This window comes from Salmo trutta, chromosome 7, assembly GCF_901001165.1.
Source record: "Salmo trutta chromosome 7, fSalTru1.1, whole genome shotgun sequence".
Taxonomy (NCBI): Eukaryota; Metazoa; Chordata; class Actinopteri; order Salmoniformes; family Salmonidae; genus Salmo; species Salmo trutta.
In genome coordinates this window covers 19,042,092-19,060,235 of record NC_042963.1, presented here as the reverse complement: position 1 = coordinate 19,060,235, position 18,144 = coordinate 19,042,092, and the positions used below count along the sequence as shown (strand labels likewise).

At 41.7% G+C, this 18,144-nt stretch overlaps 1 protein-coding gene across 3 annotated transcripts in view; it reads right to left on the bottom strand.

Moving 5' to 3' along the window:
• Positions 1-13,515, bottom strand: part of LOC115197065 (protein inscuteable homolog) — a 101,935-nt gene extending 88,420 nt beyond the window's left edge. The window contains exon 1 of one of the 3 annotated variants that reach the window (XM_029758238.1): positions 12,950-13,515. The gene's annotated coding sequence lies outside the window, so the exon portion shown is untranslated. The remainder of the gene's footprint in view (positions 1-12,949) is intronic. The other 2 variants (XM_029758237.1, XM_029758239.1) reach the window with 2 other exon arrangements.
• Between the last annotated feature and the right edge of the window lie 4,629 nt (positions 13,516-18,144).

Sequence of the window (18,144 nt, the reverse complement as noted above, 5' to 3'; positions counted from 1 at the left end):
TTGTTACACAATGAAAAGGAGGTGGGGAAAGACAGAGTGGACTTATCGTACATACATTTGGAAACTATGCTCACCGTAATATGAATACACAACTGCACAACTGAGCAAGATGACAAATACATTAGAGTGTCTAGTTTGAGAAACAGACGCCTCACAAGTCTTCAACTGGCAGCTTCATTAAATAGTACCCGCAAAACACCAGTCTCAACGTCAACAGTGAAGAGGCGACTCCGAGTTCCTCTGTCCAGTGCCTGTATTCATTTGCCCATCTTAAACTTTTTTTTTTTATTGGCCAGTCTGAGATATGGCTTTTTCTTTGCAACTCTGCCTAGAAGGCCAGCATCCTGGAGTCGCCGCTTCACTGTTGACATTGAGACCGGTGTTTTGCGGGTGCTATTTAATGAAGCTGCCAGTTGAGGACTTGTGAGGCGTCTGTTTCTCAAACTAGACACTCTAGTATACTTTTCCTCTTGCTCAGTTGTGCACCGGGGCCTCCCACTCTTTCTATTCTGGTTAGAGCCAGTTTGCGCTGTTCTGTGAAGGGAGTAGTATACAGCGTTGTACAAGATCTTTTGTTTATTGGCAATTTCTCGCATGGAATAGCCTTCATTTCTCAGAACAAGAATAGACTGACGAGTTTCAGAAGAAAGGTATTTGTTTCTGGCCATTTTGAGCCTGTAATCGAACAATAGTCATTTACAACATTAACAATGTCTAGACTGTATTTCTGATCAATTTGATGTTATTTTAATGGACAAAAAAGGTGTTTTTCTTTCAAAAACAAGGACATTTCTAAGTGACCCCAAACTTTTGAATGGTAGCATATATATATAAACTCAACAAAAAAAGAAACATCCCTTTTTCAGGACCCTGTCTTTCAAAGATAATTTGTAAAAATCCAAATAACTTCATTGTAAAGGGTTTAAACACTGTTTCCCATGCTTGTTCAATGAACCATAAACAATTAATGAACCTGCACCTGTGGAACGGTCGTTAAGACACTAACAGCTTACAGACGGTAGGAAATTAAGGTCACAGTTATGAAAACTTATGACACTAAAGAGGCCTTTCTCATGACTCTGAAAAACACAAAAAAAGGATTCCCAGGGTTCCTGCTCATCTGCGTGAATGTGCCTTAGGCATGCTGCAAGGAGGCATGAGGACTGCAGATGTGGCCAGGGCAATAAATTGTGAGACGCCTAAGATAGCGCTACAGGGAGACAGGACGGACAGCTGGTCATCCTCGCAGTGGCAGACCACTTGTAATAAACCTGCACAGGATCGGTACATCCGAACATCACACCTGTAGGACAGGTACAGGATGGCAACAACAACTGCCCGAGTTACCCCAGGAACGCACAATCCCTCCATCAGTGCTCAGACTGTCCGCAATAGGCTGAGAGAGGCTGGACTGAGGGATCGTAGGCCTGTTGTAAGGCAGGTCCTCACCAGACATCACCGGCAACAACCTTGCCTATGGGCACAAACCCACCGTCGCTGGACCAAACAGGACTGGCTAAAAGTGCTCTTCACTGACGAGTCGCGGTTTTGTCTCCAGCGGTGATGATCGGATTCGAGTTTATCGTTGAAGGAATGAGCGTTACACCGAGGCCTGTACTCTGTGGCGGAATCAATTTGGAAGTGGAGGGTCCGTCATGGTCTGGGGCGGAGTGTCACAGCATCATCGGACTGAGCTTGTTGTCATTGTAGGCAATCTCAATGCTGTGCATTACAGGGAAGACATTGTCCCTCTCATGTGGTACCCTTCCTGCAGGCTCATCCTGACATGACCCTCCAGCATGACAATGCCTCCAGCCGTATTGCTCGTTCTGTGCGTGATTTCCTGCAAGACAGGAATGTCAGTGTTCTACCATGCCCAGCGAAGAGCCCAGATCTCAATCCCATTGAGCAGGTCTGGAACCTGTTGGATCAGAGGGTGAGAGCTAGGGCCATTCCCCCCAGAAATGTCCGTGAAGTTACAGGTACCTTGGTGGAAGAGTGGGGTAACATCTCACAGCAAGAACTGGCAAATCTGGTGCAGTCCATGAGGAGGAGATGCACTGCAGTACTTAATGCAGCTGGTGGCCACACCAGATACTGACTGTTACTTTTGATTTTGATCCCCCCCTTTGTTCAGGGACAAATTATTCCATTTATGTTAGTCACATGTCTGTGGAACTTGTTCAGTTTATGTCTCAGTTGTTGAATCTTGTTATGTTCATACAAAAATGTACACATGTTAAGTTTGCTGAAAATAAACGCAGTTGACAGTGGAGAGAACATTTATTTTTTAGCTGAGTTTATTTACGCATAGATGGTTCTATGGGAAGTCGTTCGATGTAAGTCTCTGGTTGTCCACCAGAGGTCACAATGTCCTTCTTAGTTGTAGGCCTCTTTGTCTTGGAGTGTTCTAAGAACGGTTCCTTCAGGTGTACCACACGGTGGTGAGAGGGATCTGTCTTCCCTCCTGTCGTTGGTCAATTGTCCTAGACTACTTTACATACCCAGCTCCAGACTGTGAATGTTTGGTCTAGTCTTTACCTTCTTCGCTCGTCAAGAGTTTCAGAGGGTCTTACCATTTTCTGATCTTGTAGTTTTAACCATTTCTACTTGTGGACCACATCCTCACATTCTCTGGTCTGTATTTAAATTCTCAGTGAGCCTTTTTAAGCACTCTGGCCTGAAAGGCAGTTCCATCATGTTGACACGAACTCTGACCTCATTATGGGCGTGGCTTAGTTAGAAGTCTGAACTCACATTTCTATCTTTTCAAACATGGTTTAATAATTCTTCATATTGTATTAACATCCTATAGGGTGGAAACTTTACAGCTAAAATGTGTTTCCTTCCTAAGTTACAGTATTTCCGTTACGTTATACAGTCTTTCTGATCATTTTAATGACATCACAAAATAGACATTCATTTTCCATACTCTATTTCTCATCATTCCCAATATTCGGATGTTGAAATATATTGTCCCGGTGTCCATTGTTTGTTGTTGAAGTCCTTATGCGGCAAACTCTTCTGTAACACAAAAAGACATTCCATTCGCCCAAATTAGGCACCAAAAGGAATCATCTGCTGCCTATGGTTTACTATCGATGTGAGGTGTCATTAATTCTCCACATCCATCCCTCTCCCCCTCTGTGGGAGAGAGAGAGCTCTGTAGAGCTGATCCACTGTAACCTGATCTGTTGGGTCCTCACAGGAGAGTCATGACAATTCATTGGGTAATTGGTTGAAATTATGTTGAATTTCATATTTGATTCGACATATTTTATTTGTCCTTGTTTCAATGTTGATAGGAAAATGTTACGTTTTAATCTATGTCATTGTTTCAACGTCATGCTATCAAACTAAATAAGGAGGTATATTGAAATAAAATGGTAAGGCACAGTCCAACAGTTACTGCCTGAACATTGACTCCTACTGGTATATGAAGGGTAATGCACTTCAGTGAGAGCAAGTCTACCATTCAAATACCAACCTCGACGTACGCCGCTTAGCTTTGGAAACAAGAGGTGCTCGATTCAGCTGACCTATCAGGTCAACACATTGAGACGTTGTTCAGCTTCCATACTCATTTGGTAGACTACCTAAATAACATTGAATAGTTGAAAGTAACTAACTTTTCTAACACAAGCTGTATGTGAAAGTCAATTCGGAGTGAGGTTTTGTAGGCTAAATAGACATCTGATTTGCTCAAAGGACAACATTTCAACGTTAAGCTAACTATGCTATCATTCGTCCATGGTTGACTGGATCTTTGGAAGTAGTTAACATTAGTCCTATAAATCGAATGTCAAATTCATTATATTAATAATACACTTTTACATTTGGAAATTGTTTTTATATATGTTATTCATGTATTTATACCCTTGACTTATTCCACATTTAGTTGTGTTTTAGCCTGATTTAAAAATGGATTAAAAAAAAAGAATGTTCAATTCACCCATCTACTGTACACACAATACCCCATAATGGTCATGTGAAAACATGGTTTTATATTTTTGGGAACATTTATTGAAAATGAAATATATAAATATCTAATTTACATAAGTATTCACACCCCTGAGTCAATAGTTTGTAGAAGCACATTACAGCTTTCGGTTGTCTTGGGTATTTCTGTATCAGCGTTGCACATCTGGATTTGGGGATTTTATACCATTGTTTATTTTATTTTACCTTTATTTTACCAGGTAAGTTGACTGAGAACACTATCATTTACAGCAACAACCCGGGAAATAGTTAAAGAGGAGAGGAGGGGGGGATGAATGAGGCAATTGGAAGCTTTCTTGCAGATTTTCTCAAACTCTGTCAGATGTGGAATTTCAATGGGATTCAAGTCTGGGCTTTGGCTGGGCTACTCAAGGACTGTATGCATGGGCTCGTTGTCCTGTTGGAACGTAAATCTTTGCCACAGTCGGTGGTACTCTGAAGCAGGTTCTCATCAAGCATTTGCCTGCGTTTGGCTCCATTTATTGTTCCCTCTATTCTTACCTGTCTCCCACTCCCTGCCGCTGAAAAGCATCCCCATAGCATGATGCTGCCACCACCATGCTTCATGGTAGGGATGGTGTTAGACGGGTGATGAGCTGTGCCTGGTTTTCTACAGAAATAGCCCTTCGCATTCAGGTGAAATAGTTACATTTTTGTCTCATCAGACCACAGGATCTTTTGCCTAATGCTCTGTCTTTCTGCAAACTCCAGCTCTAGGCAGAGTCTGGGTTGTTCCATATTTTTGGAGACCACTGTGCTCTTGGAAACTTTCAACACTCTAGAAATTATTTTATATCCTTCCCCAGATATATGCCTAATCACATTTCTACCTCCGAGATCTACCAGCTCTTTGGACTTCATGGTTTAGTTTCTGCACTGACAAATACTGTCAACTGTGGGACCTTATGTAGACAGGTGTGTTTCTTTCTAAATCATGAATTGACCACAGGTGGACTCTAATCATCTGAAGGATGATCAAAGGAAATTAGATGCACCTGAGCTCAATTTGGAGTGTCATAGCAAAGTGGTGTGAATACTTATGTAAATTAGATATTTCTGTATTTCATTTCAATAAATTTGCAAACATTTCTAAAAACATGTTATCACTTTGTCATTATGGGGTATTGTGTGTAGATGGTTGAGAAAATAAAACATATTTAATCCATTATGAATTTAGGCTGTAACACAACAAATTATGGAATAAGTCAAGGGGTATGAATACTTTCTGAAGGCACTGTACTATCCAAGCAGAAGATACATCAACAAATGTTGATATTTGGTTGCGTTCACAATATCCTGTTTGTCTATAAATTAGTTATTGATATGTTGGATTCACATCTCCATCTCAACCAAAAATCTATCAAAGTTTAAATGCACTTCAAATAATGTTTGATTTGATTTAGTCCTATTTTTCAACTTAGATTTTTGGTTGAGATGGAGACATGAAACCAACATATTAATAACGTGTAGATTACATTTAAATTCAACCAACCATCCTTCATATACACAATATGCAAAGGTAAAAGTGTATTATTAATATTACGCATTTGGCATCCTATTTATAGGGCTAATGGTAACTACTTCTAAACTTCTAAACAACGAATCAACCGTGGATGAATGATAGTATATCAAGCTACATGTTGAAATGACGGTGTCCTTTGTTGGACAAATCAGATGTCAATAAACTCAACCTCACTCTGAATTTACTTTCACATACAGCTTGTGTGAGATAAGTTAGGAGTTACTTTCAACTATATATTCATTGTTATTTAAGTAGTCTACTCAAATGAGTGTGGAAGATGATCACTGTCTAAATGTGTTGACAGCAGCGGGGGCTGCTGAGGGGAGGACGTCTCATAATAATGGCTGGAATGGAGTCAATGGAATGGTATCAACCACATGAAAACCCACGTGTTCGATGTGTTTGATCCCGTTCCGTTGAGTCCGTTCCAGACATTATTATGAGACGTCCTCCTCTCAGCACTCTCCACTGGTCGACGTGACAGCTCAGCTGAAAGTAACACAGTTTGCTTCCAAAGCTAAGCAGGGGACAGAGGTAGTCATCTGGATGCTAGACTTGTTCTCACTGAAGTGCACTACCCCTCACATACCAGTAGGAATCCCTATTCAGGCATAAATTGTTTAACTGTAGCTTCACAATATACTGTATTTCAATATACCTCTTTATTTAAGTAGACAGCATGACGTTGATTCAAACATACCATTTAACTATCAACATTGAAACAAGGTCAAATAAAATATGTCTAATTAAGTATAACATTCTAACATCATTTCAACCACCCAATGAATTTCAATGTTTACTACGCTGGTAGAATTTATTTATTTTTAATTTTTTTCAAATACAATGTATTTTCCACGTTGATTCCACATCACAATACGTTGACAAATTACATTGAAACAATGTTGATTCAACCAGTGTGTGCACCACGACGCGAAAAAGTATACGTGCACCCTCTTAATAGGAGTACCACAATGGGTAGAGCCTCCACTGAGTCACAAGCCCCCTTTCTCTCGCCGATGCATCACTGTCCACAATAAAGAACCCAGAGATGTCCAACGGTTAATGCCTGTCATCCATATTTGTGCTGCAAATAAAAATGACAGCAGAAGCTCGTGCTTAACCTTGGCAGGCCCATTAGGTAACGTTTGTCTGCAATTGACTAGGTGTCTTGTCTTTAGCTTGTTAGCAGTTAGCATGTAAGCGGTGGCTAGCTCGTGTAATGCTAGCCTACTCTATTATTAGTGACAGAGACAAGCATCTGGCTCCATGTGGAGGGAGATACATTGAACTCCTTCCCGGGGTTAAAAGTCAACAGCTGGGAGTCAACCGGCTTGCTGTCATGGCAATGCCTGCCTGGAATGTTTCTAAAATTGGGAATGGTTCTGGAATGGGCCCGGCTCTCATCTCTGCTCTCAATTGGTCCGTCGAGAAGCTTGATGAAACTGAACAGAAGACAAAGTTTGTTTTTGCATATGGACTTTCACGTAGGGACGTTCTGCTAACCTGGCAAAGTATTGTCATGACTAATAGCAGCATGACTGTGTCTTTAAACACAGCTAACCACTTCAGTTGTTGCCAACTTTTGAAACATTTGCAATTCATCAGGGATTGCACTAACTTACTCTTTTGGCAGTGGACGTTTCCATAAAAAAACATCTCAAGAGAAGAGAAAAGAGGTCTGACAAAGTTTTAGAGCGTATTCTGACTTTGAGTCCGGTTTGAAGGTGAAATCTGTGAAACCTCAGAGTAGGAGTGCTGATCGAGGATCAGGTCCCTTCCTGTCCATATAATCTTATTTATAATGACCTAAAAGGAAAAACTGATCCTAGATCCTGCACTCGAAGACTGAGATGCTTTATGAATACGGGCCCTGAGAAAAACACAATATTAGCTTGGGTTGGAAATGTGAAGACGAGAGCAGGCCGACACCATGTGAGCGATGGATTAAGCCAAGGGACTCCAGACAGTAGGGAGCGAAACCCGAACTGACCTCGCCTTGACTCACGCTTCGGCCACACAGATGCAGACAGAAGAGGAGAGACAGAGAATAACAACCGAGAAGGATGGAAAGTAGCCACTTGTGGAAAAAGATACTTGCCACGTCCAGACACAGCTAAAACGTCATGTGCATGGCAAAATGCTAACTGGAGGCTAAACTCTTATCATTGAAGGTCAGAATTCATGGTGATAGAAAACAACAGCTCGCCAATCTAAGAAGATAACCATAAAACATTAACTCTATTGGCCGGTTACCCAGTCACAGATTAAGTCTTTTCCTGGTCAAAAAATAGTAATTCTCCATTGAGAAATATTTTTTGTCCTGTATTAGGTTTAATCTGTGTCTAGAAACCCGTCCTTTATTGGTATATTTAGTATATTTTTATTTACAAGGATATTTTAAAGTTCTTATTATTTTAAATGTCTCTGTAGAGCTTCATTCTCCATTTATTACCTGGAGGAACCTACTCTGGTAGCTTAGCTACAAGAAGCACAATGTTTCCAGCTAAGCTAGACATTACAATAAAACAGTGGGATAAAGTACTCAAGTAGTACTTTAAAGTATTTTTACTTAAGTAGTGTTTTGGGGTATCTTTACTTCACTATTAACATTTTTGACTACTTTTACTTTTACTTCACTACATTCCTAAAGAAAATAATGTTATTTTTACTCCATACGTTTTCCCTGACACCCAAAAGTACTCCAATTCACGCACTTATCAAGAGAACATCCCTGGTCATCCCTATTGCCTCTGATCTGGCGGACTCACTAAACACAAATGCTTTGTTTGTAAATGATGTCTGAGTGTTGGTGTGTCCCTGGCTATCCGTAAATAAAAAAATAAAAATAAAATGATGCAGTCTAGTTTGTTTAATACAGAAAATTTGAAATGATTTATACTTTAACTTTTACTTTCAATACATAAGTATATTTTAGCAACTACATTTACTTTTGATACTCAAGTATATTTTCAAACAAAATACTTCTAGACTTTTACTCAAGAAGTATTTTACTGGGTGACTTTCACTTTCACTTGAGTCATTTTCTATTAAGGTATCTTTACTTTTACTCAAGTATGACAATTGGGTACTTTTTCCACCGCTGTAATAAAACACATTTAAGTAAGCTGAAACATAATGGGTTCCAACTATAGTAGTCGTCCCTGGACTCAGCCACACCCACAACAATCATGCTATACCCATGATCTGACAAAGGCGACGACAACACATTATCCCATCATAGCTCTCTTATGATGAGTAGTTAATACGGGTGGAGGGTCATGATGGAGGAGAGAGAGGAGGTTTTTTCAAAAAGTTGAAGCCACCAATTACCCCACCCATGGAGAGAATCTAATTAAACAGTATGGTAGTAGAGTCAGGAGCCAGAGCTAGGGGCCACACCTACACGGTTGGTTCACGTTAGTTAGTCAGGCAGGCCACTCCCCTTCCCAGCTGTTCAACAGGCCTGAGAAGAATGAGAGAGACTCTCTTCTAATGTGGCAGGCAAGCAGTCAGTAGATCCAAATAACACACAACCATGAAAGTATGCATGCACGTGGCATACACACACCCACACACACACACACGCACACGCACACGCACACAGACCTATCATTGTTGCCTACTCATCATTATCATTAGCATCACTATAATCACTGTCATCTTCCACAGCAAACAAAGCTGGCGTCCACATCCACCCACACCCACTCCACAGATTTACAGACTCCAGCCAGCCGTGGCCTCTCAGTGGTTTATTGCTCTGGCACATATTGCTCTATGAGAGGCAGGGTAGGCCATGATGTTGTCTTGATGGCAGCAATTGGCAAGTTGGGGGATGTATGGGCGAGGTGGGGGCGCAGTGAGTTGGCAGTTTCTCTGTTAGGGCACATGATTCCCTGTACTGTTAAGAGTGGTGTGAATGTTTGTCTCTCAGTTTGACTGTGCAGAGAATAGCACTTACTATACACAAACACTTCTCAAATACAGTAACAGTCAAAAGTTTGGACACACCTACTAATTCTTTTGTAGAGTAATAGTGACGACACCAAAACTAAGAAATAACACATAGAATCAAGTAGTAACCAAAAAAGTCTTAAACAAATCAAAATATAATTTAGATTTTAGATTCTTCAAAGTAGCCACCCTTTGCCTTGACGACAGCTTTGCACACTCTAGGCATTCTCTCAACCAGCTTCACCTGGAAGGCTTTTCCTACAGTCTTGAAGTAGTTTCCACATATGCTGAGCACTTGTTGGCTGCTTTTCCTTCAATCTGCGGTCCAACTCATCCCAAACCATCTCAATTGGGTTCAGGTTAGGTGATTGTGGAAGCCAGATAATCTGATGCAGCACTCCATCACTCTCCTTCTTGGTCAAATAGCCCTTACACAGCCTGGAGATGTGTTGGGTCATTGTCTTGTTGAAAAACAAATGATAGTCCCACTAAGCACAAACCAGATGGAATGGCGTATCTCTGCAGAATGCTGTGATAGACATGTTGGTTAAGTGTGCCTTGAATTCTAAATAAATTACTGACAGTGTCACCAGCAAAGCACCCCCACACCATCACACTTCCTCCTTCATGCTTCATGGTGGGAACCACACATGCGGAGATCATCCGTTCACCCACTCTGCGTCTCACAAAGACACGGCGTTTGGAACCAAAAATGTCAAATTTGGACTCATCAGACCAAAGGACAGATTTCCACTGGTCTAATGTCCATTGCTCGTGTTTCTTGGCCCAAGCAATTGGTGTCCTTTAGTAGTGGTTTCTTTGCAGCAATTCAACCATGAAGGCCTGATTCACACAGTCTCCTCTGAACAGTTCATGTTGAGATGTGTCTGTTAGGCTGGTAAACTCTATTGAACTTATCCTTTGCCGCAGAAGTAACTTTGGGTATTCCTTTCCTGTGGCGTTCCTCATGAGAGCCAGTTTCATCATAGCGCTTGATGGTTTTTGTGACTGCATTTGAAGAAACATTCAAAGTTCTTGACATTTTCCGGATTGACTGACCTTCATGTCTTAAAGTAATAATAGACTGTCTTTTCTCTTTGCTTATTTGAGCTGTTCGTGCCATAATATGGACTTGGTCTTTTACCAAATAGGGCTATCTTCTGTATACCACCCCTACCTTGTCAAAACACAATTGATTGGCTCAAATGCATTAACCTGTTGGGGCTAGGGGCCAGTATTTGCACGGCCAGATAAAAAACGTACCCGATTTAATCCGGTTACTACTCCTGCCCAGTAACTAGAATATGCATATAATTGTTTGATTTGGACAGAAAACACCCTAAAGTTTCTAAAACTGTTTGAATGGTGTCTGTGAGTATAACATAACTCATTTGGCAGGCCAAAACCTGAGAAGATTCCAAACAGGAAGCACTCTCTTTGACCATTTCATGGCCTTATTGATCATCTCTAACAAAAACAGGGGATCTCTGGCATGACGTGACATTTTCTAACGCTCCCATAGGCTCTCAGAAGGCACCAGAAAGCTGAATCGTGGCTTTGCAGCCCATGGCTGAAAAACATTAGCGCATTTTGATAGTGGTCGATCTGAGGACAATGGGACGGGGCGCGCGTGCCCGAGTCGACTCCATGTTTACTTTCTCTCTCTTTGAACGAAAACCACCACTCCCGGTCAGAATATTATCGCTTTTTTACGAGAAAAATGGCATAAAAATTGATTTTAAACAGCGGTTGACATGCTTCGAAGTACGGTAATGGAATATTTAGAATTTTTTTGTCACGAAATGTGCCGTGCTCGTAACCCTTATTTACCCTTTCGGATAGTGTCTTGAACGCACAAACAAAACGCCGCTGTTTGGATATAACAATGGATTATTTGGGACCAAACCAACATTTGTTATTGAAGTAGAAGTCCTGGGAGTGCATTCTGACAAAGAACACCAAAGGTAATCAAACTTTTCTAATAGTAAATCGGAGTTTGGTGAAGGCTAAACTTGCTGGGTGTCTAAATAGCTAGCCCTGTGATGCCGGGCTATCTACTTAGAATATTGCAAAATGTGCTTTCACCAAAAAGCTATTTTAAAATCGGACATATCGAGTGCATAGAGGAGTTCTGTATATATAATTCTTAAAATAATTGTTATGCTTTTTGTGAACATTTATCGTGAGTAATTTAGTAAATTGTTAGTAAATTCGCCGGAAGTTTGCGGGGGGTATGCTAGTTCTGAACGTCACATGCTAATGTAAAAAGCTGGTTTTTGATATAAATATGAACTTGATTGAACAAAACATGCATGTATTGTATAACATAATGTCCTAGGTGTGTCATCTGATGAAGATCATCAAAGGTTAGTGCTGCATTTAGCTGTCTTCTGGGTTTTTGTGACATTATATGCTAGCTTGAAAAATGGGTGTCTGATTATTTCTGGCTGGGTACTCTGCTGACATAATCTAATGTTTTGCTTTCGTTGTAAAGCCTTTTTGAAATCGGACAGTGTGGTTAGATTAACGAGAGTCTTGTCTTTAAAATGCTGTAAAATAGTCATATGTTTGAGAAATTGAAGTAATAGCATTTCTAAGGTATTTGAATAACGCGCCACAGGATTCCACTGGCTGTTACGTAGGTGGGACGATTTGGTGCCACCTACCCATAGAGGTTAACAAGGCACACCTGTTAACTGAAATGCATTCCAGGTGAATACCTCGTGAAGCTGGTTGAGAGAACGCCAAGAGTTTGCAAAGCTGTCATCAAGGCAAAGGGTGGCTACTTTGAAAAACACTTTTTTGGTTACTTCATGATTCCATATGTGTTATTTCATAGTTGGGATTTCTTCACTATTGGGTTGCCTGGTAATAATGGCAGAACAACATTTAAGTGATAGTCCCACTTTCAACAATAATCTGTTCTGCTTTGTAATGCATAGACCTTTTACCGTTGTAATACCAAAGTGATTAGGTTGCAAGAACAAAGTAATAAATGTCGGTACACTATGTTACAGTGTTGTTATGTAGCATTTACAGCTGTGATACCTGTCTGTGATTAAGGCAAAAAGTTACTCCATTAATATGTCAGTATTGGCGCTACCACCGTGCCCCTGACGGGCACTAACTCCATCTCCAGTTAAATATCCCGCCCCGCAGATGAAGATAGCACTGCCATGGGAGATGCTATTGTAATGTGGCTTACAGAGTCTATGAATCAACTAACACAGTAACAGCGGTAACCGTGAGAAACGGTCTCAAAGATGCCCTGAGCTTTCTATGAGCTTAGAGGTGAGTGAGCAAGAGGCAAATGATGCTACCCAGGACTTAGTCAGAAACCAGGTTGTAATAGACAACTCTCAAGTTGATCCCATTGTGACGTTACTTATCTCTTAAAGAAGTACAGACAACCTCGCAAGACCCGTCTTACGTGATTTCCCAGGGAGTAAACACAAGGGGAGTGTTTGCCAGACTTACCCCAGCCTCAGGTCAGCGTCGTAAAGGTTAAGTGTCCCCTGGAGTTTTCATTGTCGAGGAGCAAGCCTCTACCAGTGCCCTGCGAGCTCCTCTCTCCTCGCAGTTTAACTGAGGAACTGGTAGCTCAACTGGAAGGAGCTCCCTCAGTCTTTCGTAAGGATTTGTGACCTTAAGGTTTTTCTTGGGGAGAAAAAGCCCACATCCCTCTGTCAGTCAAGCAGCGGAGCATAGTTTCAGCTGGGCGGCCGTCCAAACAGACATGAAAACTATTCTATTTCTGTCTGCCATATGAGCCGCAGCACTGTATTTTGGAGAGAATTTGTGGTCAAGCATGTAATTGCTGAGTTGACCAGTTATGGCAAAATGTAATTGTAGACCTCATCAGATTTGTGGAGAAACTGCCAAGTGAACAAGGTAAAGGACTTTTAAAGTCCCACAAAAACAAGGGAGACCACATAAATAAATGAGGAACTGGGATCCAGATGTGGGAACAGAGGGAGGGGGAGAAGAAGAAGAAAAGGGGTGAAAAAAAGAGCCAGACGGCAGAACTTGCCATCGCAGCAGAATGAAATCACATTTCTAACACGGCGAAAGGGTGTTTACCTTCCTCTAAGAAGTCACAGGAGAAAAAGGGGTTTTGGGAAGGTAAGAGGTTGTGGCTGTGAGTATGTTGTTTCTGGACTTTTATCATGAGCTTTTCAGGGTGTCTGGTTGCACGTCAGGGTTGGAAATGACTACCTCCTGGAAAAATTGGTAGCTTTAAATAAGAGTCGGGTGGTTTGCGTTACGAGGAAACACATGGAGTCTTTGGCGGGTCTGCATTGCTTCTTGCTAGGGCCCAGAGTTTTTCCCGGTCTGGTCTCAAGGTCCGCAGAAACTCCTAACCATAGTTATTACACGTTTGATTGAATTATTTTTTTATTTTTTATTTATTTTTTATTTAACCTTTATTTAACTAGGCAAGTCAATTAAGAACAAATTCTTATTTACAATGACGGTCTACACCAGCCAAACCCGGGCCAATTGTGCGCCGCCCAATCACGGCTGGTTGTGATACAGCCTGGATTTGAACCAGGGTGTCTGTAGTGACGCCCCTAGCACTGAGATGCAATGCCTTAGACAGCTGCGCCACTCGGGAGCCCTAAGGTTCTGTTATGTGCACTAATGCATTCATACATGTTTGTATGTATGCAAGAGCGTGCACGCACGCACACACACTCACACACAAACACACATACAAGTATTGCGTGTCAGATAATCTGGTGCCAAACGTGCTAATTTCCTCATAAATTTTAGCTCATTTCCTGACATTAGCAACAGGTAAGTGTTTGAAGTCACTGTATGTGGCAGAGAGAGTCACATTGGAAGGTGTGAAGGTAATCCTCACTTATCCTGACTGTTCAATTGACTGAAACAGCGTCAAAGTCCTAGGTTTTGAAACAAGAGTTGGGTTGTTGTATACAGTACCAGTCAAAAGTTTGGACACCTGCTCAAATCAAAATATATTTTATATTTGAGATCCTTCAAAGTAGCCACCGTTTTCCTTCATGACAGCTTTGCAAACTCTTGGCATTCTCTCAACCAGTTTCATTAGGTAGTCACCTAGAATGCATTTCAATTAACAGGCGTGCCTTGTTAAAGGTTAGTTTGTGGAATTTCTTTCCTTCTTCATGTGTTTGAGCCCATCAGTTGTGTTGTGATGAGGTAGGGGTGGTATACAGAAGATAGCCCTATTTGGTAAAAGACCAAGTCCATATTATGGCAAGAACAGCTCAAATAACCAAAGAAAAAATAGAGTCCATCATTACGTTATTAAGACATGTGGGTTAGTCAATCCAGAAAATTTCAAGAACTTTGAATGTTACTTCAAGTGCAGTCGCAAAAACCATCAAGCGCTATGATGAAACTAGCTCTCATGAGGACCACCACAGGAAAGGAAGACCCAGAGTTACTTCTGCTGCAGGGGATAAGATCATTAGAGTTACCAGCCTCAGAAATTGCAGCCCAAATAAATGCTTCATAGAGTTCAAGTAACAGACCCATCTCAACTTGAATTGTTCAGAGGAGCCTACATGAATCAGGCCTTCATGGTCTAATGCTGCAAAGAAACCACTACTAAAGGACACCAATAATAAGAAGAGACTTGCTTAGGCCAAGAAACACGAGCAATGGACATTAGACCGGTGGAAATCTGTCCTTTGGTCTGATGAGTCCATATTTCAGATTTTTGGTTCCAACCGCCATGTCTTTGTGAGACACAGAGTAGGTGAACGGATGATCTCCGCATGTGTGGTTCCCACCATGAAGCATGGAGGAGGAGGTGTGATGGTGTGGGGGTGCTTTGTGGGTGACACTGTCAGTGATTTATTTAGAATTTAAGGCACACTTAACCAGCATGGCTACCAAAGCATTCTGCAACGATACGCCATCCCATCTGGTCTAGGCTTAGTGGGACTATCATTTGTTTTTCAACAGTACAATGACCCAACACACCTCCAGGCTGTGTAAGGGCTATTTTACCAAGAAGGAGAGTGATGGAGTGCTGCATCAGATGACCTGGCCTCCACAATCACCCGACATCAACCCAATTGAGATGGTTTGGGATGAATTCGACCTCAGAGTGAAGGAAAAGCAGCCAAAAAGTGTTCAGCATATGTGGGAACTCCTTCAAGATTGTTGGAAAAGCATTCCAGGTGAAGCTGGTTGAGAGAATGCAAAGTGTGCAAAGCTGTCATCAAGGCAAAGGGTGGCTACTTTGAAGAATATCAAATGTAAAATATATTTTGATTTGTTTAACACTTTTTTGGTTACTACATGATTCCATGTGTTATTTCATAGTTTTGATGTCTTCACTATTATTCTACAATGTAGAAAATAGTAAAAATAAAGAAAACCCCTTGAATGAGTAGGTGTGCCGAAACTTTTGACTGGTACTGTATATTTCTAGGAACTGGATCAATGGTAAATCCTTCTCTCTTGAAATTGCTGTTTTCTGCTAGCTCTTACGAACCATCTAATTTCCAACTGAAATGACCCAATGAAATGCAGATGTTCACTATTACAATATGTCTGTTTATCTCATTGGCAAAAGGGAATGGTTTGCAGAGAAAGACGCACAACTCTCCCCAATCAGGCTCTCAACCTTCAGTCTCCCTCAATTATCAAAATATGGAGTTTTTTTCCCCCGTCATCCAAGAAAACTTTCCATGTGGATTCCAGCATGGCCCCGATTACTCCGTAGCTGATTCCAGCCCAGACAGAGAGAGACAGCGGTAAGGCTGTAAAAATAACCAAATGACAGATGAGGCCTCTATACTGCTGGTGGGGAATGGAGTACAGCTCCACAGTTCTGTCTAGTCTCTGTGTAGACAAATAGCATAGAGGAACATACAAACACCAGGGGCCGTATTCATAATAAAGCGTTCCAGGGGCACATATTGTATGTAGCATTGTTTCAGTGCCATTAGACTTCTAAAACATATGGATGAGTTTAATGTAGTCTTCACTGCCAAAGCCTCTCCCTGGAATGTATAATCAGTGGATTTGTGTGATAGCGGTCCGCTCCAAACTGTTCCAACTGGGAGATTTTGTATACATACTTGTGATTGTGTTATTCATTGTTTCCACTTATCTCAGATCAGGTTCACAAAGAGGCCTAAGTTCTTGATGCATCATCTTAACTGGAGCTGTCTGGAACTCACGGATCCTGATGCAGCATCTTAACTGGAGCTGTCTGGAACTCACGGATCCTGATGCAGCATCTTAACTGGAGCTGTTTGGAACTGACTGATCCTGATGCAGCATCTTAACTGGAGCTGTTTGGAACTCACTGATCCTGATGCAGCATCTTAACTGGAGCTGTCTGGAACTCACTGATCCTGATGCAGCATCTTAACTGGAGCTGTCTGGAACTCACTGATCCTGATGCAGCATCTTAACTGGAGCTGTTTGGAACTCACTGATCCTGATGCAGCATCTTAACTGGAACGGTCTGGAACTCACTGATCCTGATGCAGCATCTTAACTGGAGCTGTTTGGAACTCACGGATCCTGATGCAACATCTTAACTGGAGCTGTTTGGAACTCACTGATCCTGATGCAGCATCTTAACTGGAACGGTCTGGAACTCACTGATCCTGATGCAGCATCTTAACTGGAGCTGTTTGGAACTCACGGATCCTGATGCAACATCTTAACTGGAGCTGTCTGGAACTCACTGATCCTGATGCAGCATCTTAACTGGAGCTGTCTGGAACTCACTGATCCTGATGCAGCATCTTAACTGGAGCTGTCTGGAACTCACTGATCCTGATGCAGCATCTTAACTGGAGCTGTTTGGAACTCACTGATCCTGATGCAGCATCTTAACTGGAGCTGTCTGGAACTCACTGATCCTGATGCAGCATCTTAACTGGAGCTGTCTGGAACTCACGGATCCTGATGCAGCATCTTAACTGGAGCTGTTTGGAACTCACTGATCCTGATGCAGCATCTTAACTGGAGCTGTCTGGAACTCACTGATCCTGATGCAGCATCTTAACTGGAGCTGTCTGGAACTCACTGATCCTGATGCAGCATCTTAACTGGAACGGTCTGGAACTCACTGATCCTGATGCAGCATCTTAACTGGAGCTGTCTGGAACTCACTGATCATGATGCAGAATCTTAACTGGAGCTGTTTGGAACTCACTGATCCTGATGCAGCATCTTAACTGGAACGGTCTGGAACTTACTGATCCTGATGCAGCATCTTAACTGGAGCTGTTTGGAACTCACTGATCCTGATGCAGCATCTTAACTGGAGCTGTCTGGAACTCACTGATCCTGATGCAGCATCTTAACTGGAGCTGTTTGGAACTCACTGATCCTGATGCAGCATCTTAACTGGAGCTGTCTGGAACTCACTGATCCTGATGCAGCATCTTAACTGGAGCTGTCTGGAACTCACTAATCCAGTACGAGTATTAAGCTGCATCCTGATTCTCCACTCTTCTCCGAAGTCTACACTTGCACACTAAGATGGATTTGACAATAGTGGAAACTCCCTTTTTTAATTTTTCCTATTTCACCTTTATGTAACCAGGTAAGCTAGTTGAGAACAAGTTCTCATTTACAACTGCGACCTGGCCAAGATAAAGCAAAGCAGTGCGACACAAACAACAACACAGAGTAACACATAGAATAAACAAGCATAC